Source organism: Oncorhynchus tshawytscha, linkage group LG09 (genome assembly GCF_018296145.1).
Source record: "Oncorhynchus tshawytscha isolate Ot180627B linkage group LG09, Otsh_v2.0, whole genome shotgun sequence".
Taxonomy (NCBI): Eukaryota; Metazoa; Chordata; class Actinopteri; order Salmoniformes; family Salmonidae; genus Oncorhynchus; species Oncorhynchus tshawytscha.
This window is the reverse complement of record NC_056437.1, coordinates 45,212,613-45,230,320: the sequence shown is the minus strand read 5'-3', so window position 1 is coordinate 45,230,320 and position 17,708 is coordinate 45,212,613.

The window sequence follows — 17,708 nt, the reverse complement described above, 5'->3', positions numbered from 1 at the left end:
TATTTCTCTAAATGTTGTGTACAAATGTATTTACATCCCTGTTAGTGAGCATTTCTCAATTGCCAAGATAATACATCAACCGCATGATCATTTCCCAGGTGCACCTTGTGCTGGGGACACTAAAAGGCCACTCTTAAATGTGCAGTTTTGTCACACAACACAATGCCACAGATGTCTTAAGTTTTGAGGGAGCTTGCAATTGGCATGCTGACTGCAGGAATGTCCACTAGAGCTGTTGCCAGAGAATGTCATGTTAATTTCTCTACCATAAGCCGCTCCAACATAATTTTAGAGAATTTGGCAGTACGTTCAACCGGACTCACAACCGCAGACCACGTACGTGTATGGCGTTCTGTGGGCGAGCAGTTTGCTGATGTCAACATTGTGGACAGAGTGCCCCATGGTGGCAGTGGGGTTATGGTATGGGCAGGTATAAGCTACAGACAACGAATGTCAATTTGAATGCACAAAAATATTGTGACGAGATCCTGAGTGTCACGACTTCCGCCGGAGTCGGTCCCTCTCCTTGTTCGGGGGGTGTTCGGCGTTCGACGTCACCAACCTTCTAGCCATCACTGATCCATTTTTTATTTTCCATTGGATTTGTCTTGTCTTCCTTCACGTCTTCACCCTGCTAGGTAAAGTCCCCCCTTATCTCAGCTCGCTGGTCACCATAGCATCTCCCACCTGTAGCACACGCTCCAGCAGGTATATCTCTCTAGTCACCCCCAAAACCAATTATTTCTTTGGCCGCCTCTCCTTCCAGTTCTCTGCTGCCAATGACTGGAACAAACTACAAAAATCTCTGAAACTGGAAACACTTATCTCCCTCACTAGCTTTAAGCACCAACTGTCAGAGCAGCTCACAGATTACTGCACCTGTACATAGCCCACCTATAATTTAGCCCAAACAACTACCTCTTTCCCAACTGTATTTAATTTTAATTAATTTATTTATTTTGTTCCTTTGCACCCCATTATTTTTATTTCTACTTTGCACATTCTTCCATTGCAAAACTACCATTCCAGTGTTTTACTTGCTATATTGTATTTACTTTGCCACCATGGCCTTTTTTGCCTTTACCTCCCTTCTCACCTCATTTGCTCACATTGTATATAGACTTGTTTATACTGTATTATTGACTGTATGTTTGTTTTACTCCATGTGTAACTCTGTGTCGTTGTATCTGTCGAACTGCTTTGCTTTATCTTGGCCAGGTCGCAATTGTAAATGAGAACTTGTTCTCAACTTGCCTACCTGGTTAAATAAAGGTAAAATAAATTTAAAAAAATAAAAAATAAACACCTGGTTCCAATCCCATCAATTACATGTTGTGTATTTAACCCTCTGTTACCCCTCATGTCCTTGTCGGAGATTGTTTTGTTTGTATGTGATGTGCTATTTACTGTTGGTGTGCGACAGGTTTTGTACCCACTTTGTTATTTTGTACATTTAGATTGTTTTGGAGTTTGGTCTGCATTTATTAAACAACTCCGTTTATACCAAGTTTGTTCTCCTGCGCCTGACTTCCCTGCCACCAACACGCACCCCTTACAGAATCTCCAACCCCCTATGGAGTCAGCAGGAGAAGGTACCCCGGTCATGGAGGTGAAGGAGCGCGTCCAGGAGCATGCATTAATGCTTTACCATCTGGGCACCGCCATGGATCGCATTGTCCAGACAATGGACCGCTGGGAGAGACAGGGAGTTCTTCCACCGCCTCCACCAGCACAACCGGGGTCTATCCTGAGCGCCCCTTTCCCGCCTGAACCCAGTGGGATCCGTCTCTCCATGCCACAGGAGTACGACAGCAGTGCTGCCAACTGCCAGGGTTTCCTCCTCCAACTAAACCTCTATCTGGCCACGGTTCACCCAGCTCCATCGGACCGTGAGAGGGTGTCCGCCCTCGTCTCGTGCCTCACCGGGAAAGCCCTGGAGTGGGCCAACACCGTGTGGAGAGAGGGAGATGCGGCGTTGGACCATTTTGAGGAGTTCACCCACCGTTTCCGGGCATTCTTCGACCACCCGCCCGAGGGCAGAGCGGCGGGTGAGCGCCTCTACCATCTGAGGCAGGAGAAGAGGAGTGCCCAGGAGTTTGCCCTGGAGTTTAGGACCCTGGCGGGATGGAACAACAGGGCCCTGATCAACCACTACCGCTGCAGTCTGCGCGAGGACGTCCGGCAGGAGCTGGCCTGCAGAGACACCACCCTCACTTTCGACCAGCTGGTGGACCTGTCCATCTGGCTGGACAACCTGCTGGCTACTCGCGGACGTCCAGATCGGGGTCTGGTGGTTCCATCCTCCCGCACCCCCCCTCCGATACCCATGGAGCTGGGAGGGGCGGTGTGCAGGGAGACCGGAGGGGGTTTCCGCTCGTGCACCATCTGTGGCCGCAGAGGTCACACTGCTGGTCAGTGCCGGGTTGGTTCCTCTGGGACTCGAGGCAGCAGGCAGGGCACTCTGGCGTCACCCCAGGTGAACTGGCACCATTCTCACCCAGAGTCCTCTGTTGCACATATGTTTGTCTGTCACTTTTCCTGAGTTTTCCAGCATTCCTGAGATTCCCAGCATAAGGCGCTCGTAGATTTAGGCGCGGCTGGGAATTTAATTGATAGAGTGTTAGCTCATAGTTAAGGGACCCCCATTGTTCCCGTGGATGTGCCCTTCCCCGTTCATGCCTTAGATAGTCAACCATTAGGGTCAGGGTTAATTAAGGAGGTCACCACTCCTTTGGGCATGGTGACGCAGGGGAGTCACACAGAGAAAATTAGTATTTTCCTTATTGACTCTCCTGCGTTTCCCGTGGTGCTGGGCCTACCCTGGTTAGCTTGTCATAACCCCACTGTTTCTTGGCCACAGAGGACTCTCACGGGGTGGTCGTGCTCAGGTACGTGTTTAGGGGTTTCCGTTGGTGCTACTACGGTAGAGAGTCCAGACCAGGTCTCCATCGTGCGCATTCCCCCTGAATATGCCGATTTGGCTCTTGCCTTCTCTAAAAAGAAGGTGACTCAATTACCACCTCATCGACGGGGCAATTGTGTGATAGATCTCCTGGTAGATGCTGCACTTCCCAGGAGTCACGTGTATCCCCTCTCACAGGCGGAGACGGAGGCTATGGAAACATATGTCTCCGAATCCTTGCGTCAGTGGTACATTCGGTCCTCCACTTCACCCGTCCCCTCAAGTTTATTTTTTGTGAAGGAGGGAGGTCTGCATCCGTGTATTGACTACCGGGGTCTAAATCAGATCACGGTGAGGTATAGTTACCCGCTACCGCTCATAGCCACAGTGATAGAGTCAATGCACGGGGCATGCTTCTTCACCAAACTAGATCTCAGGAGCGCTTACAATCTGGTGCTTATCCGAGAGGGAGACGAGTGGAAGACGGCTTTCAGTACCACCTCTGGGCACTATGAGTACCTCGTCATGCCGTACGGGTTTATGAATGTGCCATCAGTCTTCCAAGCTTTTGTAGATGAGATTTTCAGGGACCTGCATGGGCAGGGTATAGTGGTGTATATTGATATACTCCGCTACACGCGCCGAGCATGTGTCCCTGGTGCGCAAAGTGCTTGGTCGCCTGTTGGAGCATGACCTGTACGTCAAGGCTGAGAAATGCCTGTTCTTCCAACAGTCCGTCTCCTTCCTAGGGAATCGCATTTCCACGTGAGGGGTGGAGATAGAGAGTGACCGCATTGCAGCTGTGTGTAATTGGCCGACTCCCACCACGGTTAAGGAGGTGCAGCGATTCTTAGGGTTTGCCAACTACTACCGGAGGTTTATCCAGGGTTTTGGTCAGGTAGCGGCTCACATTACTTCACTGCTGATGGGGGGCCCGGTGCGCTTGCAGTGGACAGCTGAGGCGGACAGGGCTTTCAGTCACCTGAGGGCGTCGTTTACCTCAGCTCCCGTGCTGGTCCATCCGGATCCCTCTTTGGCGTTCATAGTGGAGGTGGACGAGTCCGAGGCTGGGATAGGACCTGTGCTCTCTCAGCGCTCGGGTACGACACGGAAGCTCCGCCCTTTTGTGACTTCTTCTCAAAGAAGCTCAGCCCGGCGGAGCGAAACTATGACTTGGGGTACCGGGAGTTGTTGGCTGTTGTCAAGGCCCTGAAAGCGTGGAGATATTGGCTTGAGGGGGCTAGACACCCCTTTCTCATCTGGACTGACCACCGCAATCTGGAGTACATCCGGGCGGCGAGGAGACTGAACCCTCGCCAGGCAAGGTGGGTCATGTTTTTCACCCATTTTGTGTTTACCCTTTCTTACAGACCAGGCTCCCAGAACGTTAAGGCAGACACATTGTCCCGGCTGTATGACAGAGAGGAGCGGCCCATGGATCCCACTCACATACTCCCCGCCTCTTGTTTGGTGGAGTCGGTAGTGTGGGAGCTGGACGTGGACATTGAGCGGGCGTCACGTGCAGAGCCCACTCCCCCTCAGTGTCTAGCTGGGCGTCTGTACGTTCCGTCTGCAGTCCACGATCGGCTGATCTATTGGGACCATACGTCACCCTCCTCTGGTCATCCTGGGATCGGTCAGACGGTGCGCTGTCTTACTGGGAGGTTCGTTATACCAAGTTCGTTCTCCTGCGCCTGACTTCCCTGCCACCAACACGCATCTGAGGCCCATTGTGAGGCCCATTTTTTAAGGTATGTGTGACCAACATATCTGTATTCCCAGTAATGTGAAATTCATAGATTAGTGCAAAATGAAAATGTAAAAAATCCCTGTCTTAGGTCAGGTAGGATCACCAATTTATTTTGAGAATGTGAAATGTCAAAATAATATTGGAGAGAATGATTTATTTAAACTGTTATTTAATTCATCACATTCCCAGTAGGTCAGAAGTTTACATACACTCAAGTAGTATTTGGTAGCATTGCCTTTAAATTGTTTAACTTGGGTCAAATGTTTTGGGTAGCCTTCCACAAGCTTCCCACAATAAGTTGGACAAATTTTGTCCCATTCCTCCTGACAGAGATGTTTTTTAACTGAGTCAGGTTTGCAGACCTCCTTGCTCGCACACGCTTTTTCAGTTTTGCCCAGACATTTTCTGTAGGATTGAGGTCAGGGCTTTGTGATGGCCATTCCAATACCTTGACTTTGTTGTCCTTAAGCCATTTTGCCACAACTTTGGAAGTATGCTTGGGGTCATTGTCCATTTGGAGACCTATTTGCGACCAAGCTTTAACTTCCTGACTGATGTCTTGAGATGTTGCTTCAATATATCCACATCATTTTCCTACCTCATGATGCCATCTATTTTGTGAAGTGAACCAGTCCCTCCTGCAGCAAAGCACCCCCACAACGTGATGCTGCCACCCCCGTGCTTCACGGTTGGGATGGTGTTCTTCGGCTTGCAAGCCTCCCCCTTTTTCCTCCGAACAAAACGATGGTCATTATGGCCAAACAGTTCTATTTTTGTTTCATCAGACCAGAGGACATTTCTCCAAAAAGTACGATCTTTGTCCCCATGTGCAGTTGCAAACCGTAGTCTGGCTTTTTTTATGGCGGTTGTGGAGCAGTGTCTTCTTCCTTGCTGAGCGGCCTTTCAAGTTATGTCGATATATACTCGTTTTACTGTGGCTATGGATACTTTTCTACCCGTTTCCTCCAGACCTTCACAAGGTCCTTTGCTGGGATTGATTTGCAGTTTTCGCACCAAAGTACGTTCATCTCTAGGAGACGCGTCTCCTTTCTAAGCGGTATAACGGCTGCGTGGTCCCATGGTGTTTATACTTGCGTACTATTGTTTGTACAGATGAACTTGTGGTACCTTCAGGCATTTGGAAATTGCTTCCAAGGATGAACCAGAAATTTTTTCTGAGGTCTTGGCTGATTTCTTTTGATTTTCCCATGATGTCAAGCAAAGAGACACTGAGTTTGAAGGTAGGCCTTGAAATATATCCACAGATACACATCCAATTGACTCAAATGATGTCAATTAGCCTATCAGAAGCTTCTAAAGCCATGACATCATTTTATGGAATTTTCCAAGCTGTCTACCAACATAGACAGGGCTCTAACTCCTCTAGCTCCACAATGAAATAGGGTGCAGGCCAGGCAGAAGGCTGTTAGCCAGCCTGCCAGCTTAGTGGAGTCTGCCACTAGCACATTCAGTGTAGTCAGCTCAGCAATCCCCATTGAGACCGTGTCTGTGCCTCAACCTGGGTTGGGCAAAACTAAACATGGCTGTGTTCGCCTTAGCAATCTCACTAGGATAAAGAGCTCCTCCATTCCTGTCATTATTGAAAGAGATCGTGATACCTCACATCTCAAAATAGGGCTACTTAATGTTAGATCCCTTACTTCAAAGGCAATTATAGTCAATGGACTAATCACTGATTATAATCTTGATGTGATTGGCCTGACTGAAACATGGCTTAAGCCTGATGAATTTACTGTGTTAAATGAGGCCTCACCTCCTGGTTACACTAGTGACCATATCCCCCGTGCATCCCGCAAAGGCGGAGGTGTTGCTAACATTTACAATAGCAAATTTCAATTTACAAAAAAATGACGTTTTCGTCTTTTTAGCTTCTAGTCATGAAATCTATGCAGCCTACTCAATCACTTTTTATAGCTACTGTTTACAGGCCTCCTGGGCCATATACATCATCCTCATTGAATTCCCTGAATTCCTATCGGACCTTGTAGTCATAGCAGATAATATTCTAATTTTTGGGGACTTTAATATTCACATGGAAAAGTCAACAGACCCACTCCAAAAGGCTTTCGGAGCCATCATCGACTCAGTGGGTTTTGTCCAACATGTCTCTGGACCTACTCACTGTCACAGTCATACTCTGGACCTAGTTTTGTCCCATGGAATAAATGTTGTGGAACTTAATGTTTTTCCTCATAATCCTGGACTATCGGACCACCATTTTATTATGTTTGCAATTGCAACAAATAATCTGCTCACACCCCAACCAAGGAGCATCCAAACACATTGATTCCTTGATGCCCTTCCAGACTCCCTCCGCCTACCCAAGGACATCAGAGGACAAAAATCAGTTAACCACCTAACTGAGGAACTCAATTTAACCTTGTGCAATACCCTAGATGCAGTTGCACCCCTAAAAACTAAAAACATTTCTCATAAGAAACTAGCTCCCTGGTACACAGAAAATACCCGAGCTCTGAAGCAAGCTTCCAGAAAATTGGAACGGAAATGGCGCCACACCAAACTGGAAGTCTTCCGACTAGCTTGGCAAGACAGTACTGTGCAGTATCGAAGAGCCCATACTGCTGCTCGATCATCCTATTTTTCCAATTTAATTGAGGAAAATAAGAACAATCCTACATTTATTTTTGATACTGTCGCAAAGTTAACTAAAATGCAGCGTTCCCCAAGTGAGGATGGCTTTCACTTCAGCATTAATAAATTCATTAACTTCTTTGAGGAAAAGATCATGATTATTATAAAGCAAATTACGGACTCCTCTTTAAATCTGCATATTCCTTCAAAGCTCAGTTGTCCTGAGTCTGCACAACTCTGCCAGGACCTAGGATCAATAGAGACACTCAAGTGTTTTAGTACTATATCTCTTGACACAATGATGAAAATAATCATGGCCTCTAAAACTTCAAGCTGCATACTGGACCCTATTCCAACTAAACTACTGAAAGAGCTGCTTCCTGTGCTTGGCCCTCCTATGTTGAACATAATAAACGGCTCTCTGTCCACTGGATGTGTACCAAACTCACTAAAAGTGGCAGTAATAAAGCCTCTCTTGAAAAAGCCAAACCGTGACCCAGAAAATTTAAAAAACTATTGGCATATATCTAATCTTCCAGTCCTCTCAACATTTTTAGAAAAGGCTGTTGCGCTGCAACTCACTGCCTTCCTGAAGACAAACAAGGAATACGAAATGCTTCAGTCTGGTTTTAGGCCCCATCATAGCGCTGAGACTGCACTTGTAAAGGTGGTAAATTACCTTTTAATGGCATCAGACCGAGGCTCTGCCTCTGTTCTCGTGCTCCTAGACCTTAGTGCTGCTTTTGATACCATCGATCACCACGTTCTTTTGGAGAGATTGGAAACCCAAATGAGTCTACACAGACAAGTTCTGGCCAGGTTTAGATCTTATCTGTCGGAAAGATATCAGTTTGTCTCTGTGAATGGTTTATCCTCTGACAAATCAACTGTACATTTCGGTGTTCCTCAGGGTTCCGTTTTAGGACCACTATTGTTTTCACTATATATTTTACCTCTTCGGGATGTCATTCGAAAACATAATGTTAACTTTCACTGCTATGCGGATGACACACAGCTGTACATTTCAATGAAACATGGTGAAGCACCAAAATTACCATCGCTAGAAGCCTGTGTTTCAGACATAAGGAAGTGGATGGCTGCAAACTTTCTACTTTTAAACTCGGACAAAACAGAGATGCTTGTTCTAGGTCCCAAGAAACAAAGAGATCTTCTGTTGAATCTGACAATTAACCTTAATGGTTGTACAGTCGTCTCAAATAAAACTGTGAAGGACCTCGGCGTTACTCTGGACCCTGATCTCTCTTTTGACGAACATATCAAGACTGTTTCAAGGACATCTTTTTTCCACCTACGTAACATTGCAAAAATCAGAAACTTTCTGTCCAAAAATGATGCAGAAAAATTTATCCATGCTTTTGTTACTTCTAGGTTAGACTACTGCAATGCTCTACTTTCCGGCTACCCGGATAAATCACTAAATAAACTTCAGTTAGTGCTAAATATGGCTGCTAGAATCCTGACTAGAACCCCAAAATTTTATCATATTACTCCAGTGCTAGCCTCCTTACACTGGCTTCCTGTCAAGGCAAGGGATGATTTCAAGGTTTTACTGCTAACCTACAATGCATTACATGGGCTTGCTCCTACCTATCTCTCTGATTTGGTCCTGCCGTACATACCTACACGTACGCTACAGTCACAAGATGCAGGCCTCCTAATTGTCCCTAGAATTTCTAAGCAAACAGCTGGAGGCAGGGCTTTCTCCTATAGAGCTCCATTTTTATGGAATGGTCTGCCTACCCATGTGAGAGACGCAAACTCGGTCTCAACCTTTAAGTCTTTACTGAAGACTCATCTCTTCAGTGGGTCATATGATTGAGTGTAGTCTGGCCAAGGAGTGTGAAGGTGAACGGAAAGGCTCTGGAGCAACGAACCACCCTTGCTGTCTCTGCCTGACCGGTTCCCCTCTTTCCACTGGGATTCTCTGCCTCTAACCCTATTACAGGGGCTGAGTCACTGGCTTACTGGTGCTCTTTCATGCCGTCCCTAGGAGGGGTGCGTCACTTGAGTGGGTTGAGTCACTGATGTGATCTTCCTGTCTGGGTTGGCGCCCACCCTTGGGTTGTGCCGTGGCAGAGATCTTTGTGGGCTATACTCAGCCTTGTCTCAGGATGGTAAGTTGGTGGTTGAAGATATCCCTCTAGTGGTGTGGGGGCTGTGCTTTGGCAAAGTGGGTGAGGTTATATCCTTCCTGTTTGGCCCAGTCCGGGGGTGTCCTCGGATGGGGCCACAGTGTCTCCTGACCCCTCCTGTCTCAGCCTCCAGTATTTATGCTGCAGTAGTTTATGTGTCGGGGGGATAGGGTCAGTTTGTTATATCTGGAGTACTTTTCCTGTCTTATCCTGTGTCCTGTGTGAATTTAAGTATGCTCTCTCTAATTCTCTCTTTCTCTCTTTCTTTCTCTCTCTCGGAGGACCTGAGCCCTAGGACCATGCCTCAGGACTACCTGGCATGATGACTCCTTGCTGTCCCCAGTCCACCTGGCCATGCTGCTGCTGCTCCAGTTTCAACTGTTCTGCCTGCGGCTATGGACCCCTGACCTGTTCACCGGACGTGCTACCTGTCCCAGACCTATTATTTGACCATGCTGGTAATTTATGAACATTTGAACATCTTGGCCATGTTCTGTTATAATCTCCACCCGGCACAGCCAGAAGAGGACTGGCCACCCCACATAGCCTGGTTCCTCTCTAGGTTTCTTCCTAGGTTTTGGCCTTTCTAGGGAGTTTTTCCTAGCCACCGTGCTTCTACACCTGCATTGCTTGCTGTTTGGGGTTTTAGGCTGGGTTTCTGTACAGCACTTTGAGATATCAGCTGATGTACGAAGGGCTATATAAATACATTTGATTTGATTTGAGTTTAAAGGCAAAGTCAACTTAGTGTATGTAAACTTCTGACCCACTGGAATTGTGATTAAGTGAAATAATCTATAAACAATTGTTGAAAAAATTACTTGTGTCATGCACAAAGTAGATGTCCTAACTGACATGCCAAAACTATAGTTTGCTAAACAAGAAATTTGTGGAGTGGTTGAAAAATGAGTTTTATAACTAAACAGACTTTTTGGGATATAAAGATGGATTTGATCTAACAAAACAACCATTCATGTTGTAGCTGGGACCCTTGGGATTGCATACAGAAGAAGATTTTCAAAAGTAAGTGATTATTTAATCGCTATTTGTGATTTTATGAAGCCTGTGCTGGTTGACAAATATGTTGATGTGGGGCGCCGTCCTCAAACAATCGCATGGTATGCTTTAGCTGTAAAGCCTATTGTAAATCGGACTATGCAGTTAGATTAACAAGAATGTAAGCTTTTAACCGATATAAGATACTTGTATGTTCATAATGTTTAATAATACGATTATTTATTTGAATTGCGCACCCTCCAATTTCACCGGATGTTGTCGACAGGTGTCCCGCTGACGGGACCCCTATCCCTATAGACCCAAGACGAAGGCACTTTTATACAACGGGTTACCAACATATTCAAATAATGATTGACATATTTTCATGAAAAACAATAAAACTATTTAATCCTTCCACAAGATATAGTCTAGGTCTAATCTAGGTTTGCTACCTAAACCAGCTGATCATTTGTTCTAACGGTTCCGTTGCCAGAGACATAACCCAGTCGTTCAGTCTTTTTGTTCTGTAACTATGGATGTGACCCACTCATTCGTTTGAAATGTTCCGTTGCCATCCTGGCTGGCAATGTTCTTATCCCTTGCTTGCTAGCTAGCCAACTATGGCTAACTTACAGTCACGTCAAGAAGTGAAGCCAGAATAAAAGCAAAGTAGCTGCATTTGCATTTGTTTGAGATGTTTTATAGTGAGATTTATTTGGATACATCCATAACAATGAACGAACGAGACGCGACTTCGCCTGGCGTAGAAAATGTGCTCACTCGTCAGGACACTGTTGTTCAGAGGAGCTAGCCAATAACAAACTAAAGATGGAAAGACAGCAAGCTAGTTGCTCTTCTTTTCATTTCACTTTTTTTCTATTTCTTTGTATATATAAAAAAAATGATGCCAGCTGATTCATGATTTCGACTGGCTGAGAAACGCTGCCTGCATGTCTGTCTCATCCTGACTCGTTCATTACTATAGGACAACTGGAGATCGAATTTGAATATTGAAACAATGTTGCAAATGTTGGAGTGACAGACGGCAAGGTTTATACAATTCTACGCTGTTGAAAACTAAATGTTAGTCTATAAGAAATGTGAGATAATGTCAAGATGCTTTTTATAGTGGATATCAAGTTTATAAATTGCTTGGCTGGGCTGATGAGACAGTGGATTACGCCGTCAGATGGAACAGAGTAAATAGGCATTTTAACGTAGATTTAACATAGATTTAGCCAGTGGTAACTTGTGTCGGCTGGAATGCGGTTTTAACCAATCCGCTAGCGTGTTGTGGAACACACCTACCTTGTCATTCATTATTTTCCAGAGAACACATAGCTCCTTGTTGATTATCCCTTAAATAATTAATGGCTGAGGAAACTGAATGGCGCTGGAGGAGATGGTTGCCGTTTTAAAGGCTCCTAACCAACTGTGCTATTGTGTGTGTGTCGTTTTGTGTTATTTGTAACTTATTTTGTACATAATGTTTATTCCATTGTCTCTTATGACCGAAAAGAGCTTCTGGATATCAGGACAGTGATTACTAACCTCGTACTGGACAAATATTTTTTCTTTAACGAGTCGGACATGAAGGATTTACTTCAGACACCCGACAAGGCCAACATCCCCGTCATTCTCATGATAAAGAGATATCGGAGACGTAGGTTGGGGTGCCTTGTAAGGATCCGACGGCGAGTGGATAATCTGCCTCTACCATTAGTCCTATTAGCCAATGTGCAATCATTGGATAAGAAAATAGATGCGCTATGATCACGACTATCCTACCAACAGGACATTAAAAACTGTAATATCTTATGGTTCACCGAGTCGTGGCTGAACGATGACATGGATAAAATATAGCTGGCAGGGTTTACGCTGCATCGGCAAGTCGAACAGCTGCCTCCGGTAAGACAAGGGGTGGCGGTGTGTGTATGTTTGTAAACAACAGCTGGTGCTGTTGTTTATCTAATCTAATATTAAGGAAGACTCAAGGTTTTGCTCACCCGAGGAAGAGTATCTCATGATAAGCTGTAGACCACACTATTAACCAAGATAGTTTTCATCTATATTTTTCGTAGCTGTCTATTACTGCCACAAACCGATACTGGCACTAAGTCCACACTCAATGAGCTAGATAAGGCTATTAAAAACCAGGAAAACGCTCCTAGTGGCCGGGGACTTTAATGCAGGAAACATAAATCAGTTTTATCTAATTTCTACCAGCCTGTTAAATCTGCAACCAGAGGAAAACAAATCCTAGACCACCTTTACTCCATACACAGAGATGCATACAAAGCTCTCCCTCGCCCTCCATTTGGCAAATCTGACCATAATTCTACCCTCCTGATTTCTGCAAAAACTGAAGCAGGAAGCACCATTTACTTGGTAAATAAAGAAGTGGTCAGATGACGCAGATGCTAAGCTACAGGACTGTTTTGCTAGCACAGACTGGAATATGTTCCGGGATTCTTCCGATGGCATTGAGGAGTAGAACACATCAGTCACTGGCTTCATCAATAAGTGCATCAATGACATCGTCCGCACAGTGACAGTACGTACGTACATACCCCAACCAGAAGCCATGGATTACAGGCAACATCCGCACAAAGCTAAGGGGTGGAGCTGCCGCTTCCAAGGAGCGGGACTCTAACCCAGACGCTTATAAGAAATCCTGCTATGCCCTCAGACGAACCATCAAACAGGCAAAGCTTCAATACAGGACTAAGATTGAATTGTACTACACTGGCTCCATCGCTCGTCGGATGTTGCAGGGCTTGCAAACTATTACAGACTACAAAGGGAAGCACTCCAGTGATACGAGCCAACCAGACAAGCTAAATTACTTATATGCTTGCTTTGAGGCAAGCAACACTGAAGCATTTTTTAAAAATTATTATTTAAAAAAAAAAAAAAATTAAAAACTTGATTTACCTAGGCAAGTCAGTTAAGAACATATTCTTATTTTCAATGACGGTCTAGGAACAGTGGGTTAACTGCCTGTTCAGGGGCAGAATGACAGATTTGTACCTTGACAGCTCGAGGGGTTTGAACTTGTAACCTTCCAGTTACTAGTCCAACGCTCTAACCACTAGGCTACCCTGCCGCCCCATGCATGCATGAGAGCGTCAGCTGTTCCGAACGACTGTGTGATCACGCTCTCCGTAGCCGATGTGAGTAAGACCTTTAAACAGGTCAACATTCACAAAGCCTCAGGGCCAGATGGATTACCAGGACGTGTACTCCGAGCATGCGCTGACCAATTGGCAAGTGTCTTCACTGACATTTTCAACCTGTTCCTGACTGAGTCTGTAATGGCAACATGTTTCAAGCAGACCACCATAGTCCCTGTGCCCAAAAACTCTAAGGTAACCTGCCTAAATGACAACCGACCCGTAGCACTCATGTCTGTAGCCATTAAGTGCTTTGAAAGGCTGGTCATGGCTCACATCAACACCATTATCCCGGAAACCCTAGACCCACTCCAAATTGCATACCGCACCAACAGATCCACAGATGATGCAATCTCTAATGCACTCCACACTGCCCTTTCCCACCTGGACAAAATTAATACCATCGTGAAAATGCTATTCATTGACTACAGCTCAGCATTCAACACCATAGTGCCCTCAAAGTTAATCACTAAGCTAAGGACCCTGGGACTAAACACCTACCTCTGCATCTGGATCTGGATTTCCTGACGGGCCGTCCCCATCTGGTAATAGTAGTTAACAACACATCTGCCACACTGATCCTCAACACGGGGGCCCCTCAGGTGTGCGTGCTCAGTCCCCTCCTGTACTCCCTGTTCACCCATGACTGCAGGCCAGGCACGACTACAACATCATCATTAAGTTTGCAGACGACACAACAGTGGTAGGCCTAATCACCGACAACGATGAGATAGCCTATAGAGAGGAAGTCAGAGGCCTGGCCGTGTGGTGCCAGGTTAACAACCTCTCCCTCAACGTGATCAAGACAAATTAGATGATTGTGGACTACAGGAAAAAGATGACCGAGCACGCCCCCATTCTCCTCGACGGGGCTGTAGTGGAGCAGGTTGAGAGCTTCAAGTTCCTTGGTGCCCACATCACCAACAAACTATCATGATCCAAACACACCAAGACAGTCATGAAGAAGGCATGACAAAGCCTATTCCTCCTCAGGAGACTGAAAAGATTTGGCATTGGTCCTCAGATCCTCAAAAGGTTCTACAGCTGCACCATCGAAAGCATCTTGACTGGTTGCATCACTGCCGGTATGGCAACTGCTCAGCCTCCAACCGCAAGGCACTACAGAGGGTAGTGCATACGGCCCAGTACATCACTGGGGCCAAGCTGCCTGCCATCCAGGACCTCTATACTAGGCGGGTCAGAGGAAGGCCCTAAAAATTGTCAAAGACTCCAGCCACCCTAGACATACAGTTGAAGTCGGAAGTGTACATACACTTAGGTTGGAGTCATTAAAACGCATTTTCCACCACTCCACACATTTCTTGTTAACAAACTATAGTATTGGCAAGTCAGTTAGGACATCTACTTTGTGCATGACACAAGTAATTTTTCCTACAATTGTTTACAGACAGATTATTTCACTTATAATTCACTGTATCACAATTCCAGTGAGTCAGAAGTTTACATACACTAAGTTGACTGTGCCTTTAAACAGCTTGGACAATTCCAGAAAAGGATGTTATGGATTTAGAAGCTTCTGATAGGCTCATTGACATCATTTGAGTCAATTGGAGGTGCTCCTGTGGATGTATTTCAAGGCTTACCTTCAAACTCAGTGCCTCTTTGCTTGATATCAAGGGAAAATCAAAAGAAATCAGCCAAGACCTCAGAAAAAAATTGTAGACCTCCACAAGTCTGGTTCATCCTTGGGGGCAATTTCCAAATGCTTGAAGGTACCACGTTCATTTGTACAAACAATGGTACGCAAGTATAAACACCATGGGACCACGCAGCCGTTATACCACTTAGGAAGGATACACGTTATATTTCCTTAGTGATTAATGTACTTTGGCGCCGAAAAGTGCAAATCAATCCCAGAACAAGAGCAAAGGACCTTGTGAAGATGCTGGAGGAAATGGGTAGAAAAATGTCTATATCCACAGTAAAACGAGTCCTATATCGACACAACGTGAAAGGCCGCTCAGCAAGGAAGTAGCCACTGCTCCAAAACCGTAATAAAAAAAGCCAGACTACGGTTTACAACTGCACATGGGGACACATATCGTACTTTTTGGAGAAATGTCCTCTGGTCTGATGAAACAAAAATAGAACTGTTTGGCAATAAGGACCATTGTTTTGTTTGGAGGAAAAAGGGGGATGCTCGCAAGCCGAAGAACACCATCCCAACTGTGAAGCATGGGGGTGGCAGCATCATGTTGTGGGGGTGCTTTGCTGCAGGAGGGGCTGGTGCACTTCAGTCAGGAAGTTAAAGCTTGGTCGCAAATGCGTCTTCCAAATGGACAATTACCCCAATCATATTTACAAAGTTGTGGCAAAATGGCTTAAGGACAACAAAGTCAAGGTATTGGAGTGGCCATCACAAAGCCCTGACCTCAATCCCATAGAAAATTTGTGAGCAGAACTGAAAAAGGGTCTGCAAGCAAGGAGGCCTAGAAACTTGACTCAGTTACACCAGCTCTGTCAGGAGGAATGGGCCGTAATTCACCCAACTTATTGTGGGAAGCTTGTGGAAGGCTACCCGAAACGTTTGACCCAAGTTAAACAATTTAAAGGCAATGCTACCAAATACTAATTGCGTGTATGTAAACTTCTGACCCACTGGGACTGTGATGAAAGAAATAAAAGCAGAAATAAATCATTCTCGCTACTATTTTTCTGACATTTCACATTCTTAATTCAAAGTGGTGATCCTAACTGACCTAAGACAGGGAATTTTTTACTAGGTTTACAAGACTGAGTTGAAATGTATTTGGCTAAGGTGTATGTAAACTTCCGACTTCAACTGTAGACTGTCCTCTCTGCTACCATACGGCAAGCAGTACCGGAGCATCAAGTCTAGGTCCAAAAGGCTTCTTAACAGCTTTTACCCCTAAGCCATAAGACTCGTGAACAACCCCCCTGCTCCATCTTTTACGCTGCTGCTACTCTCTGATTATTATCTATGCATAGTCACTTTAGTTCTACCTCATGTACATATTACCTCAATTACCTTCGACTAAACTGTGCCTTCGCACATTGACTCTGTACTGGTAACCCCTGTGTATAGCCTCGCCACTGTTATTTTACTGCTGCTCTTTTAGTTTTATTTCTTACTTATCTACTTTCTACCTAACACATTTTTCTTAAAATTGCATTGTTGGTTAAAGGGCTTGTAAGAAAGCATTTCACTGGCACATGTGACAAATACAATTTTATTTGATATGTGCTTGTTTTTGCTGTTCTCCAAATAGCATTTTAGAGGTTTTAAATAGTGTAGGAATGTAATAAATGAGCTTCAACTTCCAGAAAATTCCTTGCAGTACATGAGCTTCAACTTCCCAAAATTCCCAGTTCCACCATGGCAGGGATGGACTATGTCATAGAGGCATTCATTGTGTAATATTACAGTATGATTAGTAATAATGCATCAATAAATACCTAATGTATCTATACTTCTATAAATACAGTTACTGATATTGTTTCGTACTTCTATAAATACAGTTATTGATATTGTTTTGCAATTTCTAATTGGCTATATCCAGATCATTCTAACCATCTCAAACTCAAACCCTCTATATAACGCACTGACCTGAGGCAGTGTCCATGATACAGGCAACAGAAAGGAGGTCATCATTATACCTCCATGGGATTGGCTCACTTGGACAGAATAGACAGTCTTCTAGTAAGGTTTAAAATAGAGCCAAGGTGATTCCCTACTGAATCAATCTGATACGCCTTAGCATTTCCACTGGGTTCACGTCATATAATTGGCATCATGATTTCTTTCTCAGCAGACCCACATTTCTGCTTGTGAAAATACTTGGACAGCTTTCATAATGATATTACTACAGTGACTCAAGAATACTCGGGTCACAAGTGCATCTGAGCTAAAACAGGAAGCAGAAATGGACTGGCCATAGGGCAGTTTGAGAAAATGCCAGATGGGCTAGTCAAACTTTAGCCCAGTGGTTCAGTCAAAAAATTAATTTATGCAGAAGGACCACTATTTGGCTAATAATGGGGGTTTAAGGAAAAAAGGTTCTCACCAGTGACCCAAAGAAACTGTAACAGTTATCTAATTCATGCAGGGATTAAGTTGTGTTAGTGTGGTATGCCTTTTT